The sequence below is a fragment of the Pteropus medius genome, unplaced genomic scaffold, assembly GCF_902729225.1.
Source record: "Pteropus medius unplaced genomic scaffold, Ma_sr-lr_union100, whole genome shotgun sequence".
Taxonomy (NCBI): domain Eukaryota; kingdom Metazoa; phylum Chordata; class Mammalia; order Chiroptera; family Pteropodidae; genus Pteropus; species Pteropus medius.
This window is the reverse complement of record NW_024340696.1, coordinates 26440593-26451152: the sequence shown is the minus strand read 5'-3', so window position 1 is coordinate 26451152 and position 10560 is coordinate 26440593. Positions and strand designations below refer to the sequence as shown.

At 41.8% G+C, this 10560-nt stretch overlaps 1 long non-coding RNA gene across 1 annotated transcript; it reads left to right on the top strand.

The window, feature by feature from the left end:
* Positions 1-437: 437 nt before the first annotated feature.
* Positions 438-9609, top strand: LOC120608051 (uncharacterized). The gene is made up of 4 exons (XR_005654302.1): positions 438-5169; positions 6087-6221; positions 7690-7933; positions 8593-9609. It is a non-coding gene; the product is annotated as an uncharacterized LOC120608051 (long non-coding RNA).
* Positions 9610-10560: the final 951 nt, after the last annotated feature.

The window sequence follows — 10560 nt, the reverse complement described above, 5'->3', positions numbered from 1 at the left end:
CATTGGGAAGGAGCACTGAGCTCAGGTTGGTTTGCTTGAGAAGAAAAACAGTGAGAGAAGGAAGACAAAACTATACATTTCTTAGGAAAGCAATGAAAGGCGCCTCTTCTAACAGCCCCAACCCTTTCAGCTGCAATAACCTGTTTTTGTACTTATGTCTTGTATGGAATGTTTCTTGCTTTTTAGATATTAAAATTATTTTTTAAATTATTTTTTCGAGATTGCTTTAGGAGAATTATGTCATATCTCTGAAGATAATTGAAAATGCACAGAGGCGACTGGGGAATTTAGTCATTTTCAGAAGGCCTTGAAAGATGGAAATATTCTGCTTTCTTTCTAAAAAAATATAGCCAGGTTTTCATACATTCAAGCGGAAGATGAGTGCTCTCTGATGTTTGGTGTGATGGGGCATTTTTTTTCAACTCCTCTCCACTCCTCTCCAATGGGATTAGACAAAAGAAATCTGGCTCACATTTTTTTTACATCTCAGTTAGCAAGACATGAGATTGTGAAGGAGTAGGTAATTTTTTTAAAAGACTGCAATATTTTGTTAAGGAGAAGGATGAAAAACTTATCCGTAGGTGTGATTTCGTTTTTGTCATAAATGCACCCCGAGAACTGAGTGGAGTTGCCCAGCTCTGACACTGTCTTGCCATATGCCATATTCCCTGTGGCACGAGAAGACCGTGCTGAGAAGCCCAGAGGCGAACCCAGCAGATGGTAAGATGTATAGAGGTACAAACATTACTGCTCCCATCTTGTGATGTCACTTCAGCTGCAACACCCCCGCTGTACTCACACCCAGCACCTGAGCTTCCGGCCTGACTCCTGGCTGTGCCGCCCAAGGACGAGCACTGGGAGCCTCAGCTTCCAGGGTGTCCTTCCTTCCAATAGTTATCCTAATTGAAGATGATTCCTTCACGGACAATTGAAAGCTGGATTTTTGGAAATCTAGCATTTACTTGAAAGAGAATCGCTCTTATTTATTGCCACTAGTTAAATATTACGGAAACATGTCTGCTAACAATTTGCTTTGTGTAATTTGTTCTAATGCTAATAGGCAACAGCTGGGACACTTCCTGTGGTAGATTCCTTTGTGGTTACAGTGGTATGATCACACATGGACTTCACCAAAACGTTGTACTTGAGAAGAAAGCTCACGCCGTCTCTCCCAGGCTTCAGGAAATTCTCCTAACTGAGAAGCAATTCTGGGCAAAAGCCTATTTTTAAAGGAGGATTTGCTTTTTCCTCACTCTCTGCTTTCCCAAGCAGGGCCCTGGACCTGTGCTCTTAAAATCCTACAGAAAGAGCCTGGGGTTTCTCCTCATACTTAGCACATAGAGCTTACAAATGACACCTTCCCACAGGTCAGTGTGCTGTGACGGGGTCGATACTGAGAGGAAGGGGCACGAGAGGAATGGAGACACATCCGAGAGCCACGAGCTGGCTTGGTGGTCGATTAAATAATGGTGTGAGACATGTGGGGACAGAGCATCGTTCTGTCCAAAGAGTCTAAATATACCACTGAGACTTGCTCTGGGCTGCCAGCCCACAATTCTCTGCTCTGACCACATGACCTGAGCCTTAGAGTTGGTTCCATGCACTCGATGCTTGTTGCAAAAACCAACACAAATGTCTTCCACTGGAGCCTATTCTGGAACACGCCCAAAGCCTCGCTTCTCCAAACGCTATGAAATGGCAGACCCTCACTGGGTATCATTTTACAGTCAGCATGTGTGACTGGAGGCTACTTCCATCATCCTGTAGCATCCTCAAATCTCAGGAAGGCTCCCTGTCCAGTGCTGGAAAGCTTCCCCCACAGCCCCGAGAAATGGCCCTGCCCGACCACTTCTCATTAGGAGGAGTTCACTCCCATAGGAAGTAGCTTATTTCTTTGTTGGACAGCTCTAGTTGTAAAAAAAAAAGTTATTTCTCAGGGAGACACAGATGTCTGTGAATCAGACACAGACGTTTGAGATGAAGCCAACTCTGCAATCTTTCTCTTTCTGAGCTCGTCCGTACAGTAACCACACCTATAATACAAACTGACATTGGCAAGTAGATCCCAGCTCCACTGCATTAGGATAGAGGAGCAGACACTTTATATGAATGTAGAACTTAGATAGGTCACGGCCTTTTGATTCATCAGTCCTGTGATAAAAAATGAGCGAAATTTTTGTGGCCTCACACGCAGAAAGGGTGGCCTGGAGAATTTTCAGTGTAGTCGTAAATCTGGCTGCGGTCACATAAGCATGTGATAAAGTTACATAAGTTTTCGTGAACAAATCTATAAGGTCATGCACCTTACAGTTGTTAAACTGTGAAAAAGGTGCTGTGACACGTTGAGACTTTATCTCTTAATTGTACTCATTGGTGATATAATGAACTAAGGAAGCTTTAGTCTAGACAAATGCAAGTTACGAATGGTGATAGAAAAGCAAACATGATCTTCTGTGAATTTATCAAAGAGTTATAGAATTTAAGACCCCCAAACCCAAGTTAGAGTTCGTGCTTGTATGTGCATGCATGAGTGAATGTGTACTTGTGAGTCAATGCCACAAGAAGTGGTAATTGGGAAAGGTTTGAGAAGAGATTGCAAAGGGAGATTTTGCTTTCTAGAGAATTCTACCTTATTCAGAAGAACTTTCTAGCAATGATTTAGAAATCAGACCCAAAAATATGTATAGCATGTAGTTTATGTAGCTTACTTAGATAAAATTTTGGATTATAGAGCAGATTCTCCATGAAAATATTTCAATCTTGGTACTCGGAAAAAGCAGATGTTACCAGCACCTTGCCTAGATCCTGCCATATAAAAGGTGCCTCACTAATATTAATTGGATGAATGAATAAATGAATACTTGACCAGTTTTCCTATTTTCTCCAAAAAGCCACTAGTGTTTTATTTTTGAGCCCCGTTATCTTCACTGAAAGGAAAATTGCCAAAGGGACAGAGACCAAAAGAAGAGCATGAGGCCTTTTATTTCCTCTGACTCTCTAAACACTCAAATAGGTCAACTTCCATAAGTCACCGACTTGCATTTCACTCACGTCTTTTTGTCTTAAGATCTTACATTCCAATTGGCCTAGTGCTCTACAGCAAGCACTTGAGAGTAACAAATGATTATTGAGAGCTTTCCTTTCAAAATATCTTTTTCTTTTCCTTCTCAATCCGTGACACATCTCAGAAATGCATAGGATTTCTATTAGCTGCTTAACTGCAGAAAGAGGTAAGCGTCTCTCTGGAAGGGGCAGAGAGCTTTTTCCAAGAAGCTTGCACACCCAATACCTTGCTTGCCTTGGGAGGGCAGGTCAGCCTCGCTTTGCCTTCTCCACAAGCCACTCTCTCATATGTCCTGATGGCGGCAAGACTGAGAATACACAGCCCACAGGAGATGAGTAGAAGAGACCCTTCCCCTGTCCTTCTACATTCTTTACCCATTTCCTCCCTTGAGAACAGATTTGGAAATACAGGGGGCTTCTCTTTTTTTCTCAAATGGTTACATAGGAGCATTGAGCACAGAATCACATGACCAACTTTTTTTTCATAACCATACCGAAAGAGTGTTTCACCTTCAAAGAAATCACCTCAAAAGCCTGAGCAACTGTTCCAAGGATGTTGTCACTGCTCAGAATATTTTTAGTACCTCTCTTTTGGGGTCATCTTTAGAAGCTAGTACACATTCTTTTCAAAGGTACTCTGAAGCCCATCATCATCACATGAGAGTAGATTTTTTTTCTTTTTTGAAGCAGGCCAAAGCCATTGGGGTTGTGTCTGGTAATCCATTGACATGTAAAATGACATGTCTCCATACTCTAGTTTGTTGTTTCCTTACAGGGTCCGAAATGATTTGAGCAATAACAGCCATCATTCATTTGTTAATGTAAATATATTAGGCATACACCAGCATAAGGAGCTACAATGCATAGGCTACTTTGAAGGGCAACATTATTTGGATGTATAACATTCACCATGTTCATTTTAAAGTAATCTCATTGCTGTGCCTGAAGGTGTGGTAAGCTGCAAATGTACAGAGATAGCCCTCATACTGAGAATCCTAGAATCCCAGAGGAAGAGGAGGAAGAAGCCTAGAGGGACACCCGAACAGCTCACCTCCAGTGTAGATCCTTCTCTATCCCATCTCCCATGGGTCCCACACCACACAGTGGGGGCAGATTATGGTGCAGTGCAAAAGAAACAAACTCTCCAAGTTACTGCCCCACATGCCCCCATGTCCTCATCTGGAAAATGAGGGGTCATCCAGATGACCTTTAAAGGCATTTATAGCTCAGTCACTTTCAGTGAAGGCCAATAGAGTTATCGGTTCCTCACTCCTCCATTTTATGACTTCCAGCTTCTGCTTCTCTTCCTGTCTGACCTCATCTAGACATTTTCTCATCCTCTTTTCTTACGGGCCCATAATTCCTCCGCAAAGCCATGTAAGCATCACTTTGCTGTCCATTCTCATTTGTTTCTACTTTCCATCTCATTCTTTCTTCCTGTCTCTGTGTTTGTTTCCTCTTTCCATCCCACTTGCTCAAGTGTATTTGGGAAGGAAAGAAGGTGGAGAGATACAAGGAGAAAAATAAAGAATTAATGGTTTGCCTCTTCCCTACCTAGCCTGCCAGTCCTGGTCCTTGCCTCCCTTCCACTGTCCTGCTGTCACCTGCCCACAGAATTCCTTGGCTCTTCTGGGACAGTCTCCACTGTTCTTCCCATTTCTCAAGATCCAGCCTTCTCAGTCTGTCCTTGAGTTCAGAAACAAGAGTCCTATCCTCTTTGACTGCTTCATTCTGTGACTCACCCCGATGGTTCACTAATATCCCTCATCGACTTTCTACAAGCACAGGCCCTAATGCCCATCTCACTAGATGTCCCTCCTCTTTCAGCCCTGAAGGTCAAGAGCCAAGTGACCTAGAGCCAATCTGACATACCTCTTGAGAAGCATGAGTTATTTTTCCCAGCCACACTGCCTCCTGCAATCTGCTTAGAGTCACTCTGACATCCAGTAGCAATTCCAAACATTCCACAGTTCTTTGTCCAAACCCACTTAGCGCTGACTGCATCTCCTAGTGACCAAAGCCAGGCCAGTGCCGCAAGATTAAGTGAGGAGGGTCCAGCTAGGATCAAAGATGAAGCACAATGACGATGTCAGAAGCATTTCTGGGGTGAGGTTTTGTTTTTAGACATTTACAAGTCTGCTGAGATGTGTGCAATATTAAGTGGCTTGTGTCTGGGCAGAGGAAGAAGATGATGTATTTCCCAAAGGAAACTGTGGTTTAGATGAGGGGAAAAGGCAGTAAAATTCTAGAAAGGAGATGCTCTGTTCCTGGCCTTTATCCAGCACAATCACACACCTTCAAGGTCTTTCTAGAAGTCAAATTTGTTTCCTCCGCAGGAACTGAAAGTGTTTCTGCCCAAGTGTGAGAGCATTTGATGTCTTTGATTAACCATCGCTTTTAAGCCACAATATTTAATTTGCTGTCATCTTGCAGCTATATATTTGATCACTTGAGGATTTTTAAAAAATGAGCTCCTCTCATCTCATCCAGAAGTTTTGAAATATTGGTTGCTTCACATAGCAAATATTTTCATTTTATAGACATCGGTTGATTAGATTGTTTTTCTTCTGTAAATACCTAGAATTTTATTAATATAAAGATTTTATACTTTAAGTACATTTGTAGATAAATTTACTTTTTATTCTATACACCTACAAGAAAACCAAATAAATTAATAAAATAACATCATTCGGTCTTAATTGTCTTCTGTTGCTATTTTCTCTTTACACTAACAGCAAAAACTTTTTGTTAATTAAGTACCATTATAACATCACAAAGTGTTACAAGGCCAAAAGGTTTGTGTTTTAGGCTGTAACTGTCTGACAAAGCTCCTGCTAAATAATGAGGGCATCTGGGTAAGTGGAAATCCGTGTTCTCTAAGCTTGTGAGGTTGAATGATGATGACTGAAATGTTATACCTTTTGTTTTGTGAATCGAGAGGTTTATTTTCAGATTCTTTCTTTCAACCCAGCCTTAGTTAATCTCACATTTCCACCTCTTTATTCTACTTCTCTCCCTGATAGGCCCATGCTGGAGGTTTTCTGATCATCCGGAAGAGTGGCAGCTATACCCTTTCCCTGGTAAAGCTTCTGTCTTTAATGTGCACTGTATGAAAGAACCAGCGACCAAGGGTGCAAATAGATCACCTCCTCATTTCTGTAAGAGAAAACAGAGTTGACCACACTTCCTATCTCTACCTACATGGTCTTCCCTCCCTTCTAAAGATTTTAAAAGTGTGTGTGTGTGTGTGTGTGTGTGTGTGTGTGTGTGTGTAAATAGGCATATTCATATATGTATTTATGATTGGATTTGGGAATTTGAGACAAAGATCATCCAGCAAAAGTTTGTGCACCGTTTGCTTGTCCAAGGCACATGTGCAAGAAGGACTTAGTGTATGTACTTTGTATACTCTAATTACCTGAAAATTCATTATGCTTTCACTTTTTATGGACATAATGTAATTCTGGAACATTACTTCAACTCCATACTTCATTTAGAAGTGCTCAGGGAGTATGGAGCTTTGAGCTTAGGAAATGGTATAGTGTTAGGGCCTGGGTTTTTTTTTGTTTTTTTTTTTTTTTTTAATACCAATGGATCTAATTTTGCAGACCAAAAATCAGTGAACAGAGCTCATTGTAATGGGGAATAGCATTCACATCAGCGAGAAAGAGCAGTAAACTCTGTCACCTGGGGAAAGAGCCTCTTTTTAATTTTTGCTCTTTGCAAGCAAGATACAATCAATGTTTCCTAATATTGGGACAATCCTCTCACCTCAAAGTGTTCCTATGTAATTGTGTTACATAATGGGAAATTATAATAGGCAATTTGGTTCTATAATTCAGTTTGCAAAGCATGCAAACATAAGATAACTAGGTTAAATGCAAATAGGCATTACACTAAGGTACAAAAAACAGGGGAGAAAAAAGATGCTATGTCTGTAACCTAGAAACAACCTGAATTTTATTCCTCATGTGCCTCAAAATGTAGAATTTATTAAAGTATTTATTCTCTAGTTTAATTTCATCACACGTTGTTCATACAGGTACATTATCTATGTATGAACATACATGTGTTCTTACTGCACATATTTATAAGTCTCTCATTTGCAAAAATCAAGCTTCAAGTGAAGCATGTTCTTTAGGAGTGAGTTGATGTGCTCAATTTTTTTTTTTTTACAATGTACAGTGTTTTAACAAATAGACTATTATATATAAGACACCATATCAAAATGGGTTGTTAATTTTTCAAAGTCTTTTTGTTATTGTTTGTAACTTTTTCCTTTGGGCCAATTCTTTCATTGTTTAGAGGTTTGTTTTTAACGTATTCCCTTAAACGGTGACTGGTGGGTACATTATAATCAGATATATACAGTTTCATGAAATAAACAATGTTGGCCTTAATGATTTTAATATTTTGAGTTTTTCTGATGCAGTTTTTTTTTTCTAGTACAGTATATCATGGGCCTGAGTGATTCAATAAAATTTCTAAATCTTAAGATTCCAAGACAGTGCAGTATTTTCTGTCATGCTGTAAAAAATATTTCCGTGTTTTTAATAAAGAATGGAATTTATATGAGCTTGTGTATATTTTACCTGATCAACTTCTTTATGTTCATTATTTCTGTAGGACTAGTTCCCGTAAGTAGATAGCAAGGAAAAGCCTTTCAAAGGGGACCCTTTGAGGCCTCCAAGCCCTAATTCACAGTTGCCTGGGAGGCCCCTCCCACTAGCTGCCTGCAGCACCTCAAGGCAGCCAGCCCAGGGCCTCTGGCTCAGGAGTGACTTGTTACAGGAGCCCAGGATTCTCTATGGACTGTACTTCCTGTCCAGCCTTGACTACGAGGGAGGAACAGCCCAGGCAGGGAAGGAATGTGAGTTTTGATCAGAGCCCCCAGGGGAGTGTCCACCCAAGGTCATCATCTTGGACCAGTCTCTCCTTCAGAATCTCCTTCCTGGTCAGTAATCAGGCATAAGAGGGCTCCTCTGGTAGTCAGGAGGATTAAAATAAATTACAGAGCTTGGAAAAGCCCCTCAAACAGTGTCTGTTGAATCTGGACTCCTATTCCAGGCTGCTTATTCCCGGCAGTTGGTTGTGACTATAGCTGTCTGGGGGTCATGATCGCTCCTGGTTTTTGATCCAGCTCTCACCCCGGCCTGCCAGTTGCCTGCTCAGAGGCCTCCGTTCTTACCCTCTTGTTTTGCAATGATCCTTGACAAAGGCAACATGGTTCTCAATGAAACAATTCGGGACTTTTTTTTTTTACAGGGTCGGGGGTGGTGGTACAGGGGTGGAGGCGGGTGGGAATCCTCCTGTGCCAGTGTTTTCTGAGGCTTAGTAAAACCAGCAAGGAAAGCCTGGGGCCAGCTCTTGGGGGAAGTTGAGGTACAGACCTCAAAAGCCTTCTCTCACTACCTGCCCTTGGTTTGCCTAAAACTTAATAGACCCTGAAAATATTAACCTGAAAATATTGCTGCTTGCCCTGCCTGAACAAAATCCTTTCCAAGCTCATTTCTTCTTTTTCTCCTCCAGCACAGGTCCAAACTTGGTGGCCTTTCTCATATGTCCATGAAGTCCCTGAACCACCCCAAGAAAACTCACTTGCAAGTGTCCAAGTACCCAGGTCCTAAGGATCCCTCCTCTGAGCCTGCTCTCCTCCAAGTTGAATAAGCTCTGAAAACCTAGATCCTATTACTAGTTTTTTCTCATTGTTGTATTAACTATAGTATCCTAATTATAAAAGGTCCAAGTGGGGAAGAAGTCCCGAGGTAAATGTTATACGTGTTTCTTTCTTCTGTCAAATGTGATCATAGATTTGGCCACCTGACCACTCGCAGACCTAGAAAGGAAGAAGGGACACCATAATGAAGGAAGCATCTTGCCCCAGATTAAAGTGATTGTATGGTGTGAAGTTGACATCACCGACAGGCAGGAACAGCACAGGTGTGAAGCTGATGTACAGGCACGAATACACCTGAATGTGTGTATATATGGATACTGTTCCTGCCTCATCTCCTATTTCTTAAGGGCCAGAAGATAGACTGGACCAGAAGCCGCAAACCTAGGTTTTAGTCCTAGTTTTCCCACAGCAGCTGGGAGCACTGGACAAGTCACTTCACCTGTCCAGACCCCAGGGGAGTTGGACTAGCTGAGGTCCATGTTCCCCCATTCCACCCTGGCCCCTCCAATAGCCCATAGGTCTATGGCTTAGCAGACCAGGCCATTTACAACTAGATTCTCTTTTCGTTATCTTCAGAGTCCCGAGCATGTAGAGAAGAGAGGAGCTTAGATCAAGGTGTTGACCTACCTCAGGGGTCTCTCACTCCTAAGAATCTACCGGGAAAAGCAGTTCTTACGAACAGAATGGTGGTGATTTTCTCAGAAAAGAGAATTTCCTACATATTATGTGAACCATTGTTGAAGATATATTGCTCCATTCTAGGAATCTAAAGCACCGTCACACACATTGAGCATGGACAGATCTTGCCTTCTGATCTCTGGCTAAGAACTTCCATTCATTTTAGTGCTCAATGAACTTGCACATTTTCCCATTACCCTTTTCATAAAAAAATCATTTTTTAAGTAGAATTGCTTTTCTCTTTGAACTCTTCACCAAGATTGATTTGATATACATCTAGGAGTGGCTTCTAACTTATTGTTAACCTATTAGTGGAAGCAATAAAAAAATATTGAAAGGCAAAAGGCTATTTAAATGAGAAGTATTTCTGTAAAATCCCCTGAGGTTGGGAAGTGGAGAAGCTGGATCTGACAGCAGCTCTGTTGCTGGTTTCAGACTAACAGGTTTGGCAAGGATGTTTTGTTAGCAGCAGTTAATCAGCGAATCCCATTACTTAATAAGGTTGTCACTCTTAGCAAAAGCTGCAAATTACAGTTTCTTTCTCTCCAGGCTGAAGATAACATCCTCAAAATTCTGCATCTACAAGTAGTGTCTCGTTAGCAGAAATCGGGTAAATGAAGTCACATTGAAAATGCTGTCTGTGTGCCATTCAGGTTGATGTTTTTATCCCCCAAATTTGCAGTTTTGTTAGCCTGCGTTTCCCTTTCCCCCCCATTGTTTGGTGCTGGTATGGACCGTGAATGAGAAAGAGATAGGAAAACACTCTTTTGTCCATCACCAGCTGCAGGAGACAAATCCTCATGTCCACTGAGAATAAATTCATAAGCTTGTAAAAGCCTTGCTAAGTCACCTCCCACCCTAGGTGCTTCTGCTCGGCAACCTTGAAGGAGGCTTCCTGGTGATTTAGTGATCCAGGAGAGCCACTTTCTTCCAACAAAACCACCTCTATTAACCCCCATGACTCTTAGGATGCATCTCGTCACAGGGCTCTCAGAGCGAGTGGCCTATGAACTGTGCCTCCCTGTTCTCTCAGCTCTCCCTGCTCCACTTCCCCTTCGCTCTTGCTGGTGTTTAAATCTCGCAGCCTCATCTGCCAAACTTCCTCTTCCTGAGTTCATACATAGCCACCCATCGCTTTCCCC